This window comes from Rhea pennata, chromosome 4 (genome assembly GCF_028389875.1).
Source record: "Rhea pennata isolate bPtePen1 chromosome 4, bPtePen1.pri, whole genome shotgun sequence".
NCBI lineage: Eukaryota > Metazoa > Chordata > Aves > Rheiformes > Rheidae > Rhea > Rhea pennata.
The window spans coordinates 20,340,439-20,356,895 of NC_084666.1; the positions used below are offsets into that span (position 1 = coordinate 20,340,439).

At 39.3% G+C, this 16,457-nt stretch overlaps 1 protein-coding gene across 2 annotated transcripts in view; it reads left to right on the forward strand.

Moving 5' to 3' along the window:
- The first annotated feature begins 301 nt into the window (after nt 1-301).
- Nucleotides 302-16,457, forward strand: part of STIM2 (stromal interaction molecule 2) — a 72,063-nt gene continuing 55,907 nt past the window's right edge. The window contains exon 1 of one of the 2 annotated variants that reach the window (XM_062575422.1): nt 302-371. The gene's annotated coding sequence lies outside the window, so the exon portion shown is untranslated. The remainder of the gene's footprint in view (nt 372-16,457) is intronic. The other variant, XM_062575423.1, reaches the window with a different exon arrangement.

The window sequence follows — 16,457 nt, forward strand, 5'->3', positions numbered from 1 at the left end:
CCCCCCGGTGACGTCGCGCGCGGTGACGTGTCGCCCTGGCGGCCCCCGGAAGCGGCGGGCGGCAGCGTGGGGCTGGCGCCGCGGCGGGGGGCGGGGGCGAGCGGACGGGCAGCGCCGCGGCGGAGCGCGGGCCCTTGCCCTTCCCCTGCGCCTCGCTGCCGCAGCGGCACCCATGAGCGGGCTCCGAGCGCCCGGCGGCGCCGCGGGCGGGCGGGCGGCGCCGGCCTGCCTGCTGGTGCTGGCGCTGCTCCTGGCCGCCGCCGCCGCCGCCGGCGGGAGATGCGGGCTGGAGGCGGGGGACGTGGCCGGCGGCAGGAGGGGAGCAAGAGGAGGCGCCGCCGCCGCGGCGGAGAGCGCGGCCGTTGTGGCAGGTAACGGCGCCGCGCGTGCCGCCGCCGCGCGGGTGGGGGGCGCCCGTGCCGCCCCGGCGGCGGCGGTGCTGGTGGCGGGGGCGGCCGGCGCGGAGCCGCCGCCGGCTGCGGTGCCGCCGCGCCGCCTGCCTTCCTCCTCCTCCTCCTCCTCCTCCCGCCGCTCCGCGGGGCGGCTCTGCGGCGGGGCGGCCGGCGGCGGCGGCAGCAGCAATGCGGTACTGAGCGCGGCGCGGCGCGGCCCGCCCCGCCCGGGAAGGGCCCGCGGCAGGATGCGCGCGGCGCCGGGGGGTGCGCTCCCGGCCGCGGCTTCCGCGGCGCCGGCCGCTCCCCAGCGGGGCGCGGGCAGCGGCGGCCCCGCGGTGGAGCGCGGCGGGCGGCGGGCGGGGCGAGCGCCGCCGCGCAGGTAGCGCCGCAGGGCAGCGCCGCCGGCTGCGGGGCTGCGCGGGAGCCTGATGCTGCGGGGAGAAGCGCGTCCCCCTCCTGCTGCCCTGCTCAGCTCGGCGCGGAAGGCTTTTGCTTTCAGTTAATATTAAAAAAAAATCTTTAAAAAAGAAAAAGGCAGTGAATACGTTCACGCTACTGTACTGTTGGTGGATGCTAATGCCGCGGTTGAAAACAGTATGTGCCCAGCAACATGTGAAATAATCTCAGCAGCAGGCTTTGACTGCCCCGAAGAAGTGCCTACGCACATTCTGAACCTAACTTACAATAAATAGTAGGAAATTTTACATCTTTCAGACGCTGCTCCGTTAGAGAGAGAGGATTTGTGTGTTAGGAAGTACTCAAAAGCGTTTAGGACTGTGTCATGTTATAATGTACATTTTCAAGAAGCATGTTATAGGTGAGGAGAAAAAATGCGTAACTGGAGGAAGAAGGCAGAAGAAAGAAGGGGGAAAAAAACACTTCCAAATCCGAGTAGCATGCACTTCTCATCAGAGTAAAATCTTCTGATGCTATTTGAAATAGCATGTACATCCTGAGCTAAAATTACTAGACTTCAGTGATAAGTGTGCACATACAAATATATATATATATTCACACACACACGTAGATATAGATATCTCACTTAAAATATATTTTTTAATTATAATAATTGAAACTTCAACTTTATTCCTGAAGTAAACTGGAGATGCAGGTGCAAGGCAACATTATCTTGTGATCTTGTTTGATGAGTGGGCATGTTTCTGAAATATAAATTGTCCAGTTTGTTGGCTTGCCGTATAAGCTGAGGAAGTTGGAACATCTGCAGTCTGTGAAGCAGGAGTCACATGTCAAACGGGGTTGTGAAAATGCTGTTTTGGAACAGCTTTTTCCATCAGATGTAATTAATCTGGTTGTAGGTGGTATTATATGGCTCTTGCCATGTATAGTGCTGATGCTGTCTATATTTCACACACAGTCAGTTTTGAAGTGTCAGTTTGTATGAAAAAGTCAAGATCTTTTTTCATATTTTATGGACTGTAAAATCACTGCGGTGGGAGGCTTGTCAATCCCCTATGTCCCAAAAGGGTGAATCTAGTGGAAAAAAATATTTAATTAAATGTAATGTCTTATGGATAGATTTTTATGTAGGTATGTAATTTCCACACAGAACTGTTGTTTATGTTTAAGAGACATCTTGGAATCAGTCTTTAGGAAATTTTGAACCATATACATCCGCTTGATAAAATACAGTTTTTCAGTTGATATCTTCAGTTGCATGTCTGGTTGGTAATTAACGCAGATAATTTGAGTGACTCTTTGCCAGGAGGACTCTTGAAGCTTGGGAGAAAATTTAGGACTGTTCAGGGATTGATTTGAGTCATATTGTCTAACATTCTTTCCTTAAAAGATAAAGCTTGTAGATGTGACATCAAGTTAGGATGGATTTCAAACACTTAGCTGGAGAAGAACAGTTGTTTTCCTCATTTGCACTTTTGTGTCTAGTCTTGAGTGCTAAACAAACCAAAAAGGACAGAGGGAGAGTGGCAGCAGGGACTGAAAGGCTCAGACAAAAAAAAAAAGTTGCTTTAGTTTGGAGGTGATGGTGGTGGAAAAAGGCTGTGGTAGGCTTGTGTTGCTAAATATGTGCAAATAGTTCACAGAAGGACATTGATTAAAAAAAAAATACCACCTTTTTTGTGGTTAAGAGGAAATAGCTTATATTGCAGTGGAGGAGATCTAGGTTAAATATTAGTTGTACAGTTTTTAACCTATAAGATTCAAGTTGTGTAGTTGATTTAACAGATTCCCATGACTGGAAGTTTTTGCTGGGTTAGAGGAGTTGGCAAAGGTAATCTAGAGATACATCGATAGGTAGTATGGGGCTGTGTGACTCATTTAGGACTAGGAAACAGCCCATGATTTTGCCCTTGCCATATTTCGTCAGATGTTCAGGACTCACTCAATTGTTTGTTTATTAGATTATCATTACTGCTGTCTTTTTGTGTATACCTTTTTAAATGACACTTGAAATGACAGCTGTATATGTAACATCTGACACAACTGAAGGCATTTATTCATGGTTATGAAAATCAGATCAACAAAACTGTTTCCACTGAGTGAAATATAGAAAAGCTGTTTTCTTTTTTATTTATCCTGAGTCTGTGCTTGCTCACTGTTGGATTTGGTAGGAAGTTTTAAGGAATCTTCTATTTCAAGCCCCGACACTGTGTTTTTTTGCATTCAGTTTAGCAATTGACTTTAAGTTGGTTTGTATTTCTGGAGAAATAGTTTCCTCCCCCCCCCCCATTTAAAAGTCTAATTTTAATTGCTCATCAGGAAATTAGTTTGTCTTTCAGGTGAGGCAGAGAATCAGGAACTATATTTGGCTAACAAAGTTCTTTCAGAATGGTTGATAGTATTTAGCTAGACCGTTCTGAAGGGTAGCACCACTGAAGAAACAACATAATGCAACCTTTTTCTGTAAGTCATTGGATGACCTGTGCTTTTTTCAGTTAATTTCCATTCTGGAATTTCTCCATCACTCACACGCAGAATTCTTCAAGTTAATGTGACTTGGAAGTATGGTTCTTGAGAAGCAGGAATTTCTAGCAAACTGTTTTTTAGCTGCAACTTCACAATTGTTTTAAGCCTCTCTAAAGTGGCTGGCTGCTCAAGGGTGGTTTTCCTCTTTGGGAGCTGACCCTCGCCTTGACCAGCAATGTGAGCAATAGTGTTAGGAGAAGAGAGGACCCGGCAGCAGGCGTGCTCATCCCAGCACTCACTGCTGTCAAGGAGGGAGGGCGTTTCCTCCCCCCCCCCCCTTGTATTTCATTTTCTGTACCTAGTGTCTGCTGCTTTAACTTACAGGAATGTGACAGGAAGTGGACAACAGAAAAACCAACAGAATTCTTATCAGACTCTTTCATGAGATGCTTTAACTAGCACCAGCTCAAGGAAGAGGGTGGGACTGTGTGGTTGAGACAGAAATGGGAGAACCGATGTCTGCCCCTGTGATGGCAGTGAGTTGTTAGCTGCTTCTGCATCCCTGAAGTGACTATGAAACTGCAGTATCGGGGATAGTGACCGTTTCTTAGCTGGAGTAACCCGTTTCAAAGTTGGTGCTTGTGTGTGAGGCTTTGTGTATGCTGGAGTAATACAAAGAGTGCAGTGATTCTGATCTTTGGAAATGATCTTTGTAAATGATGATGTAAAATGATCTTTGCATGAGTATTTTCACCAGCACAGATCTTAAAAAGGTTGTGAGCTATGAGATTTGTCACTTCTCTAGAAAACTGCTTTTTAAGGTTAGTAATTTGCTTAGTGGCAAAAGCTAAGCATCCTGAGCTTGTTTTGTTCTGTTACTTACAGAACAGTAGGGCTGCGGTTCATGATCTAGTCTTACCATTTCTTCTGGACTGACAGAAATTAGAGTCCTTCTATCATTCAGTTCATAAGAATGTCTCAGTGCATCAGTCCCTGAAATTTGGTTATTCATTTTTCCTCACTTCTCATTTTCCTCAGCTTTTATTTCTTAGTATATTCCTTACTCTTGATGATAAAAAATAGGAAAAATTCAACAAAGAAACCTTGTGCAACTAGGTTTTAGGCTTTTGATTGCTCAATCAGCAGTTGGTGTATTGGCATAACTGCCAGGTATAGACAAAGACAGCTGCAGGTGCCTGGATTTGTAGAAGTTTTTTAAACAGATAAAATCAATAACCAGCAAAAGGCTTATTTTTATGTTTATGTTTATGTTAATGTTGATTTCTGACCATTGACACAGGAATCCCACTTAGAGATACGATCTCAGGCACTCATCCTTTGCCTACAGCTGAGTATTTCTGCCTTGCAGGCTTTAGGGTGTTTTCACTGTAATTTTTCAGTGTTTCTGGAAGTATTATGCACGTTTGGTTTCCTGTGAACCTTTTTGTTTTCTTGACCATCAGCTTCATCTCTCCTGAGACATCTCTGGTCTTACTGTTAGGACTTTACCAGGTTATTTTGCTGCTGTTTTCTTTTTATTTGCTCACTGCAGTCTGAAGTAGACCCTCTTTTAAAACCCTTTGGTGTCACCTACCCAAGCATTCCTTGGCATAGTATCATCTCTCCATCAGCAGGTTCCTGTGTTGTTCTTTCAGCCATCAGCTATCTGAAGAAATTTTGGCTTTGCTGGAGACCTCCTACCAGGCCCTGGCTAGCTGTTCCTTACAGAACTTGGGCATGAATTATTCTTTTCTAACTAACCTCAGTGATAGTGATCTATCATAACTAGATTGTGCCGGCAGGTGTCTGTCACGGGAGGGCTGGATCCATGACAGAGGCGGCTGATCTTGTAATCTTGAAGATGTTATCACTGTGAAAAACACTCGAAATGTAGTTTTCTGGTTTTTTTTCAAATTTGTATAAAGTAAGCAATTTGTTGTCCTTTTAATTGATCATAGCTTTTGTGTTGTGTTGTTTTATGTGCTCTTTTGTATTTAGTATTTATTTTCTCAAACAGTACTAGGTAAGAAGAGCATACTGAAAAAAGCTGTTATGCTGTTGGGGGCAGGAAAAATTACTATGGTTTTCAGGTTTTTGTTCTTTATAATGCATTGTCTAAAACTCCGTCAAAAGAAGTGTATCTCCCATAAGAGTTGACTTTCTTATTTACTGCAGGAACAATGAGATATGAGAAGAGTCCTTTGGCATTAGACTATTTGTTACATTGTATCTGTGAAAGTAGCTTTTTAAAAGACAAGAATTTGAGATGTTTATCTTGACCATGTATGGCATGCGTTAAGAGTAAATGATCACTATGTATATTGTCCTAAAATAAGCATATATACATTTTACAGAGGTGAATTTCAAGTTATTACATAAGCTGCTGTTATTTTTCCTTTTGGATATATTACTAAGTCTCTCATGTTACTATGGAAACTGCCTTTGCATAGCTGAAAGGGGGGGTGGGTGAATAAAATGAAGCTGCATAGTTATAATATAGAAGTGGTGTAAACAACATGATTGTATGCTTATTATAAAATTTGAGTTTGTTTACTTCTGTGAAAACTTCAAACTTAACTGAGAAGAATCACTTACTTCTTTCTACATATTCTCTGTTTTTTCCTTCTGGACCTTGCTCCTTTTCTTTCAAATCCCAGAAGTACGGCATTTTTCAGAGGCCTATTCAAGGAATCCTTAAATCTGTTTAATGAAAAGTACTCTGGAGTTTTAACTGAAATCTTTATTTGAAATTGAAGATAATGTTCTTGGCAGAACAGTTAAGAATTCGAGTTAACAGAACCCATTAACAGAACTGTTGACTCATTTGAGTCAACAGAATTTGAGTTAACAGTTAAGAACCACTTTTCTTTGTAATCTCATTCTTGTGGTCTTTAGCAAGGAATTTTAAGTATATCAGGAGAATATTTCCTCTGTATGCAGATGGTATATCACTGCAAGGAATCTTTCTTGCTTCTCTTGTGATCCCTGGATGCAGAAGTGGAAGGGAATCTGCCACTGCCCATTGTGGCTGACATTGCAAACCACTAGTAGCACCCCAGAAACTTGTGTAAATTGGAGTGGTTGAGGCTGCTTGGGTTGCATGAAGCTTTTTCAACTTCTGTAGTAGCTCAGAATTTATAGACATGCAAAAACAGCTTTGATCCTTTCCCTCTAGGCCATGCTTTCTGTTTCCTGCCTTTCCTTTGCCACTTGACGCAGTAAAAAATGGGCAACAGCCAAACCCTCTGTACGGTTTCCAGTTACAATTTTAATTCTGAATTTTGTGTACAATTTGTTTCTGCAGTTATTGATTTGTAAGATGTTTTGTTGTTCACTTGCCCTCCAAAGATGGGGTGAACATTCAACAGTAGTATATCTGAAAATATTTAAAGCTGTACTTAAAAAATCATGTAAAATATTAATCTAAACAAGTTTTTGTCAAATGAAAAATTAGGGAAAATGTTTTGGAGTTCTAAACTCTGTGCAGCTTTTCCTTAAAACTGGAAACTTGCCATACATGAACGTGTGGTGCAGTAGCTTTCTGGCTTTGAGGCTTAGAATAAGGGAAGGAGCTAGCTGTATGTGAATTCCTCAGCACGCTTTCTACATGTAGTAGAACAGATAAAGGAATACATCTTTTTCGAATCCATGAGGTAACTACGTGAACTGAATTAATAAAAATTGATTCCTCTGCAAGTTAGATGTGTCATCTAGAAAGGAAACTTTCACACAAGCATTATTTTCTACTTATATTTAATAATTCTACTAAGCTGCCATTTAGATTTGTCTTCAATAACTTTGGAACATTTTTTTCTGTAGATATAGTAGTAGTTGATAGCTAAGTGGATGGCTATGTGATTTTTTAACTTTTACTTTACAGTCTCTGTTTATGTACAGAAATAGGTTCAGTAAGATTTGCTAGGAAATTATCAGTGTAACTTTTGTTCACATGCTGAAATTCTGTAGTCCCAGCTACAGGATTTTGCTCGAAACGACGTTTTAGTGAGTTTCTCCTCTTCTGCCTCCATTATTAAGCAGATGATTTTTTACATTTATATGTCTAAGCTTAAAACAATTAACAAGAAGGAACACACTTTGCTTTTTTTCTCTCTAAATATAGTGAATTGGTCTTAAAGTGACATACTTGATTAGCTTTTATTGAATTTGAAATGCCACTCAGTATTTTCGTTTGAAGAACATTTACTGCTAACGAATAAACAAAATCACGTAAATCACATGATGCAAAATTTGAAACAAATCTAAGCTTAATAATTCTGAGCAGGAGACTTCCTTCTACAGAAGGCTTGTTTTCAAGTTCTTGATTGCTACATATAGAAAGTTGCAAGATACTTTCTTACTGTAACATTTCATACCTATATGAAAGACTGGCTTAAGCTATTTTTCATTGCCTAAAGAGTTAAAAATTGTTCATTTTTATTTTTTTCCTAGTGCTTAGTATGGTTTGCTGTTTCATAATGTTGTGTAGCTCAGTACTTATACCATGATGTAGCAAGGTGAAAAAGTCTTTATCCTTTTCTATTTGCAGCTTTTAGTTGCAAATGGCTTTCTTCAGGACATCTGTCCTGTGTATATTAACCTTTTCTTTTTCTTTGAAAATCTTAATTTTACTGGTACTGTTTAGGAACATGGCAGTCTGGATCTCTTCTCTCCTACTCCGTTTGTATTCTCTGAATTCATCTACTCAAATACAGTTGGCATAGCCATAAAGGGTATTGTAGTTGCTCTTGGAACAGCTCAATAGTAGTAAAGTACAGATAAGAGACAGTGAAATGAATTCCATTGACTCTTAAACATATCTACTTGTGCTATGTGCTCTGGGACTTCATTCTAACACTTCAAGTAAATGAATATTTTGATTTTGGTCATATGCAACTGCAATGCCTGTAACTAGTCTTATTTGAGTTGTGTTGCAGGCAGAGTGGGTATGAGACCTGTAGTCTTTTAAGGATGCAGCTTTTCTATTGTAATAATCTAACTTCAGTGTAGCTGTTCCTGCAAAAAGGGATGCTCCTCCTTTGTGCTTGCTGCTTCCTCTTCCTCCCTGCTTGTTCTTCCTGTGTGTCGACTACTTCCTTAATGTTATTTTGGCTTAAGGTAAGCTGTTTTGGGGAACTGACTGAGCTGAAAGTTAATCTTCGTATTTTTCAGCAGGATTTGGTCCCCACTTCAGTTCACAGCACAGGTGCACAAGGGCTATCTGCAGGAAGATAACAGTTTTGGAGAAAGGTAGTGTTATCCTTTTTGGTAGAAGCCCATACATATCAAGTAAATAGTGAGTGATTGAGAAAGGTGGGTAAGTGAGATGTGGCTACCTGTGAGAGAGCAGTGTTTTACTTAAATTTATCATCTATGAAATTAAAAAATGGCATACAAAATTGATGAAGGAAATACTCAATTCCAGAATTTGCACAGGGATACTTTCAGATTATTAGTAGAGGCATAATTTTAGCAGGGATTTTTAAAGGGATTGGACATTATGGATGCTGCTACCCTAATTTAAAGAAAAATGTTTGTTTTTATAATGAAATCTTTGTTTCAGGAGATAAATCGGTGTTTACTAGTGCAAAGACATTTGTCTTTGATTTATTGTAAGATAGTATTAAAATTAAAATCACTTATCTGGCTAATTATTTTGTCGCATAAAGCAAAGCTGATGAAATATGGTTTTATTAATGCAGGATATAATAAAGACAGGTCCCATTCTGATTCCAATGTAGATACGTACCAGCTCAAAAGAGAGTCTATCTGAAATTCAAGTATATCTAACTTTTAAATAGCTTTATTTTAAAGGAATCCAAGTAAAACTGGTTTATTTACTTTATTAAGTCAACATCTTTCCTAAGAAGTTATGTGTCTGCAGTGCCTGTCCTTTTTGTTTTGTCACAAAAGCACTCAGACACTTGTTTTACATTGTCTCGTGTCTGTTTGTTTATAGTATCCTATGCACAGTAGTCAAGGCTCTAATTTTTCTTGATACTGACGAGTGGTAAGAGGCAAAATACAGCTTCCACCTTGTTGGAATGAGGAAGTTGCATACACAACCTTGGCTAAGATCAAGCCCACTGATTGAAAAAAATAATCACAGGTAAAATAATATCTTAATGAGAAGAAAAAGGATGATATACATAGTATAATTCTCCGTTTGTAACTTTCTACGCTGTGACAATACATTATTTGGCTAAATATGTAAATGATTGGAAGTTTGGTGAGTAACAGGATGATGATGCTACTTGGGACCCAATGTAAACTGCAGGTGCCTGCAGACATCTCTAAAGATAGTTCATATGTGATAGGATAATGAGAAGGCAGATGAAAAACCAATGGGAAAAAGAAGAGAAAGGAAGAGAGAAGCATATTTGATTGGATATTTTCATATCCTTAAACATATACTTAGACTTGATTTAATTGAATTGGGTTCTGGTTATCTGTTTATCATTCTGATTTTGGGAGTAATTGTGGATTGCTCTTTCTGAAGAGCTTGGTGGTTGGTCATGAAGAAATGCAATGAATTTGTGAGGACAGGAAAATAGCATGACATATATTGCTGTTGCTGTATAAACTCAGTTTTGTCCACACTGCTGGAAAGCAGTTTTGTCATCCTATCTTGAAATATGTAAAACTAGAAAAGATTTTAATAAAGCTGGCCAGAGTTTTTTATATATGTGAAGTGGATTTTTCTCTGTGAGAAGAAACTAGGTAAGAACATCTTGGTTTGCTAAAAACCTGACCCGAGCCTATAGTTCTTTGGATGCTGACGTCAGTACTTGGGAACGGTGGTCAGCCTGCATTTTTCCTCATACTGAGCTGTTTAAGCTTATTAAACCGATGGAATATTGTTGGGTTCATTTTCTACTGGAATAATTTGTTGAAAATGACTAAGCAAGAGTGGGATGAACCCTAGATTAATGCAGCAAAGGAAGCAAGGATGCATGGCAAAGAAAGCCAAGGTGGTGGAGGAAGAGAGGGAAGGGAACTATAGGAGCCAGCAATAAGATGAGTTTCAAGACTTATGAGATGATAGTGAGGATGTGATGGAGCACTTTGGAAAACATGAATATTATAAAGGAGACAACTACAGGAAGACTGCTAGTTATTTTCATGATGTGAGATCTGGAAGCGTTCATTGGAAATCAGGAGATGATTTAAAATAAGTTTCCAGCCCCCTCCTCCCCTTAGTTTCCATGAGGTCAAAGGGAGAGAATACTTTTGTGAACAGGTGGAGTTGAATGAGGAAACTTATTACAGCAGATGGTTTTGAAGACCAAAAATGAGTTTGATTATGGAAGAGTTGTTTTCCCTTCACCCTCAATGTGCTACACCATCTGATGCTGAACAAGGTTGTGCTAGATGGACATCTTTGGGTCAGTATGACCAGTTCTGCGTTCATAGTTGTATTCTAGTATTCTGTGTAGCCGTAAGGTACAGTTGTGTCATTTGAGATAAAGTAGTTCATCAGGTGCTTGCTGTTTTCCTTTCAAACTTTATTTTTGGTTTTGTGAAAAAGGTGTGTGATCAGTAATGCAGAAAGAATAAAGGTGCCTCAAGGAGAATATCATAATATTGTAGTACGTTCATCATAATTTATATAAGTTTCTGGGAATTGTTGTTACATGGGGGGTTTTTGACTTGAGTATTGGCAAAGTTCCTGCTAGCATTGATTCACCTTGTAAATTGAGCTTATTGAACTGTTTTTCTTGTATTTATTTCTATTGGCTTGCAATCTTTTAAATGATATCTGGAGGCTGAAATATTTTTTTCTGCCAAGTTTAGTAAAATTGCAATTACTTTCATATTCTTGTTTTCTTCACCCAAAATACTTGTCAGCAGCAAATCAATGTTCTTACAGAAGCCAAAGAACAAGACAACCATTTGTCATCTTGTCCAAATTATTGCTTTTATTCTTTAAATACAAAAGTAGTAGTTGATTATCCAAATGAATATAATTTGTTGGAGTTTTAATTATACAAATGTTATAAATAAATGGTTTAATTTTGATCATTGTTCTTGTATTTTTTGGTATATGACATGTTTGAGAAGTCTATTTTTGTTTAGTTTTTGGATACCTAGTAGATTTCCTGGATGTTTTCTTACTGTTAAGTATGTGAGAAACATGGTGTAGACTGTGTTACGTCATTCATACGGGTTGTAAGTATGGATGCTAACTCAAATAACAAAATTTTCCAAGTATTATAGATGTTAGTGCTAGTGCTGGGGGAAACATTGTAGCTGTCTAATAACTCATGTGCCCCAGTTATAAATACCCTGCTACATTTGCATCAATAATGATGGGCTTTTGGCATTGCCGTGTTCGCTTGTTTCATGAAATAAACCTGATGATATCAAACTTCTCATGAGCAAAAAGTGAAGCTTTCTTGCTCTTGGGCCTGTCTCAAGCTTCTATTAAACATAGATTACTTCAAAGTAAAAGTTCTAATTGATTGGTTGGTTAAATAGGTGAAAACCTTTATTTTACTGCTTGAGTGTTAGGCAGTTTCTGTTTTCTAATTGAAATGGATATGATGTTTATTTGCAATTAACAAAATCAGTGTCAATTATTTTTCCCTAACCTGAAAGATTTTAAAGATACTTGGATATACTTAGTAAAACTAATTCATATTCAGATACCTACTTTTTCTTTTTTTAAACTATCAGAGATAGCATTTATATTTGCTCAGGCATTATGGTCCAAAGGATGAGTTACAGCTATCCTCCAACTTTTGTTTGGATGTTATTTTCTCAGAGGAAGTCAGGAAATGCTGATTTGCATTTTGCAGAGCAGGCAGAAAGCCTTGCTGTTTATCTCGACGGTACTTCCCAAAGGGGTGGAAGCAAGTAGGATCGTTTCTGGTGGCGTACAGGGCTGGAACAGAAGGAAGCAGTCAGCCTCAGCAGCAGCTGCTGCTTCCCACGCTGGATGTTTCCAGCAGTAAGCTTGCCTGGCTGTCCTCGGCCTCTCTGGCTGCTGGTCATGCCAAGGCTATTGCTGTTACACTGCTCTTCGAGAATGCCATATTGTTGGGGACTAGTGTTTCTGACCACGCACTCGTCAACATGTGGTGGTGTCGTAACACAGAAACAACTGCTGTGCACCATTCCCTACATCACCTCTTCATTATTTTCATTTGCTGCTTAACACTATTGAGTTAGTGGGGCTCAGAATCGTTAAGGCACTTACCCGCAGTGTTACTTGATCAGAACTTCTAAGGGTAGGATTCATTTTGCATCTCTTGAGGTACCTGTATCAGAATGAGGAACCTAGGATACCTTTATAATGGTGTATGGAAAGCAAGCTTGTCTGACTGTGAGGTTGAGAGCTTTATTTGGACAGGTAGATCACACCATACACTCTGCCTGCTGTGTCAGATAGATTTTCCTTGCGTGTAAAGAGATCCTGGATGCTTATCTCAGATACAGGTAAAAAAAAGTTTCACTCTCAGCTTTATATGAAAATTCTAGGAAAAGTACGTAAACCTCTTCCTATATCTAACTCTAAATACTTTTTATCTGGATCAGAGGTTTTTATTGTTTCTTTACTGTGTTTAAGTTTCTGAATGCTCAAGAATGAATAATTACTGTTCAAGTTGGATATTCTGATATTAATTTGATATTTACATTCACAGGTCTTCTAAAAAGCACTTGCGTCTTGTTTTTTAGGTCATTTAACTTTAAAACAGATTAGGTTTCGGCCAATCAGTAATACAATCTAGGAAGCTATAATTAATTATGTTACTCACAGGAGAAGGGGAGGCGGTGTTAACTCCTTCTCCCCATCTTTGATATTCTTGTTAGCCATAATTTATTACTTCAGAAGGTGTGAGACTTCTTAGTAGATGACTTTTTTAAATAGACAAGATGGTCTATGCTAGAAGTCGTTTTAGCTTTTTACTCTGTTCTACACATTTGTCTTCATCTGAATGGTTGGATTGCAGTTTAAGGAAATGAATATTTTTAGGATGCAGTTTGACAATATATTTTTTCTTAAGTTTTTTTTTAAAAAAATCATTAAATGTTAGTTGGGAGATCCTGTTGCATTTTCCTTGCCTTGCTTCTCCCACCCCAACAGATCTTAGGTGTTTTGTGGTGTGTGCCACAAGCTGCTTAATGGGCCTTCTCACCTCATTTGATCCACTGCTTTAGATATACTTCATATGATTCATGTTAGCTGAACTGCTGCCTTTGTTCCAGTTTAAGAACAGTAAAGGAATACAGACAAGCTATGTCCCTTCACTTTTTATTGCCAGACTTTTCATGTCTGTCTTGTACAACATTGAGCCCACCAATGCATAATTGAAAATGTCATGTAGAACAATTTCCAGATTTTGTTGGAACTTTTCTTATGAATGAGGTGAACAGCTGGTTTTAGAGCTATTTGTGTGTGTTCATAAGGAGTACCTGAAGTAAAGGCTGGACTGCCATCAGTTAATATGGCTCTGAAATTCTTAACAGAAGTAGTCTAGATCTGTAGATAAGACTGAAGCATAGCTCTGAGAACAGGAAAGAACAATCCCACCTCTGCATTAATTGCATCTGGGAACTTCAAGTAACATTTTGTACTTCATGGCAGAATGTTGTGCTAAATTGGAAATTGTGATATTCTCGCCCACGATTGTTCGGTATCATGCAACCGTGATTGGTTTAGTCACAAGCAGAATACTGGTCTGCCCCCTCTGTTTTCGCAAGCTGATGCTGCACTGAAGTTGCTCTTAGTGGCTCAGTACTATTAATGTGTGTTTGGCAGTAGGAAGGATGAGAATTACCAGCAATCTTGATTTCTGTTCTGATGATGTGGGTTTGTCTTTGAAAGATCTCAGAGACCCAGAGAAAACTCTAAATCTTAACAGACTGCTGGTAGCATAAAATCTACAGCTTGCTAGGAGGCTACAGTTCTTTATTTAAGGATCTTTCAGTAGTCATTCAGAATATCTGATGGGATTCTTCTGAGTTTCCTTGCTGCTTTTGGGCTAATATTGGAATCTGCAGAGAACTTTTGACTGGAATATCTGTATCTGGCTGGTGCAAGTGCTGTTGCAAATGCAGCAGCATTTATTAAATTCTATACTTTTGAGCACAGCTGCGTGTGTTTCATGTAATTTGGACTTTCTAGAAATCTGCAGGCTAGCATTTTGTATGTAAATCTATTAAAACGTCTGTAAAGAAGAGGTGATTTGTCTAGTGCTGAATGGCTTAATATTCTGTCTTGTCGTTTTTTAAAAGTAATTTCTTCTGTGGGCAAAATTATGGCTTGGGATGCCTATCCAGTGTTACCTTCGCTTTTGGTTACTATTACTTATCTTCTCAGTTTAATGTCCAGTGGAACTTGCTAAGTGATGTCTTTAAAAAGGAATAAAAGTCATGCAGCATTTACTTTTGTTGTTCATAACCTGGTCCTGTTCAGATAAGGGGTGAATGATATTAAGGGGAGGATCTGAGAGATGTTTGGCAGTTATGTTCTTAATAAATATGATGCCAATCCATTTAGATTGATTAAGGCATTATTGTGGACTGTATTACTATCTGAATTTCCTTTTTGTGTGTGTGTGTGTGTGGTTTCTGCTCAGTTAATGACCACCTATGAAAATTGTGTGTATTTACTTAGCTGACTTACTGCATTTAGAGTTGATGGTTGATTCCACAGTCAATATTGGGAATGATCTAGTATTTAGTCTAATGCATTGAATATATGCAAAGGATTTTATATGTGATGATGTAGCAGTTGCATCTCTCAACTGGGATCTTGTGTGCAGTGATGCTAGTAAATAACTTGAGTGAGAAATTTTTCAGTAACAAAAGTAACATAGTGAGCTTTCAGCAAAAGGCAAGTCAAAGCTAACTCCTCCATTCTGTCCATGCACCTGCTTGGCATAATGTACGATGCTTTAATCACCTGTCGTTATTGCCCAACCAGATAACAGAAAGAGCAGTAGTAGTAGGAAAACTGGAGGAATTAAGGAGAGGTTGCTGGCAGTGTCTCATGAATATTCTGCAGAAGATGGATGCTGGGTGAACAAGAGTAGAGAAGTTAAATAGAGTTCACTGGTAAAACGTGGGATGGATCAGAGGAAAACTCTGTCAAGGGAGGGGTGACAGACTGCATCCTGGAATGGTGAACATACTGCATCTGTCTGGATTAAAAAAAAAAAAAAAAGCCTAGTGTTGTAAGATGGTGTACAAGTCGTTAGGATAGCGGTGGTGACATCTGTCTGTAGCATTTAGTGGGTTACACACACAGCTCCCAGCAATGAACAAGTTCAGAAAGCTGAGAGATGCTGCTTTAGATTATTCCTTGCCTCTCATTTTGTGCGTGTGTGTGCACGTATGTATGCAAGTATGTCATTTTTCATAGCTGCTTAAAAACCAATTATAAATCAAAACAGAAATGTTAAGACAAATCTGAAGTTGTGTTTTTTATACAAGAAACATGGTGATTCTGAAATTCTCCACTCGAGTTGTTTGATTTTATTCTTCAATTTGCTTGTTCATGGCACACTATCTTGCATGCTTTTATTATATGACTGCAAATTATTAGATAATTATTCATAGATTAAACATGTTTTGGATTTAGAGTTGCTAGGTAACTTTTTAAAAAAAAAAAAAAAAAAACCACTTTGGACTCTTCTTAGTTAAGTTTGTATGCCTGAGAACTATCCAGAAACTAGCATTACTGAAATTAAGTGGCAAGAAATCTAGGGGCTTTCTTTGCTTTTCTGTGAATTGTTTGGCCTTACAGATGAGCACTTGGTCTGCATTGAAGACTTGGATAACAGAAGGCATACATGCAATTCTCCTTTTCTGTTACTTGAAATTTTGTAAAAGGTATTGAATCAAATTTCAGATGTGACTGTACATCTTTGAGATTACTGGACTATTGTATTTGGAACAAAGTAGTCTCAGATAATGTTTTTACTGTTGTGTTTTATAAAAGAGTGTGCTTATTTGCATTTCTACAGAACATCTATCGTTGCCATCTGTTGTCTAGAACCGTTTTACTGAAATTTCACTTTGAAGTGAAATTAAGTGGAGATACGGAAATATGAAATAAGATACCCTAAGAATAAGAATATGAAATTCTTGTGGTGTAAACTTCTATTAAAACACTGTGCTTCTTTAAGAGAAAAATCATGTATGCCACTCACAATGCTGTAATGCAGAAATACATGG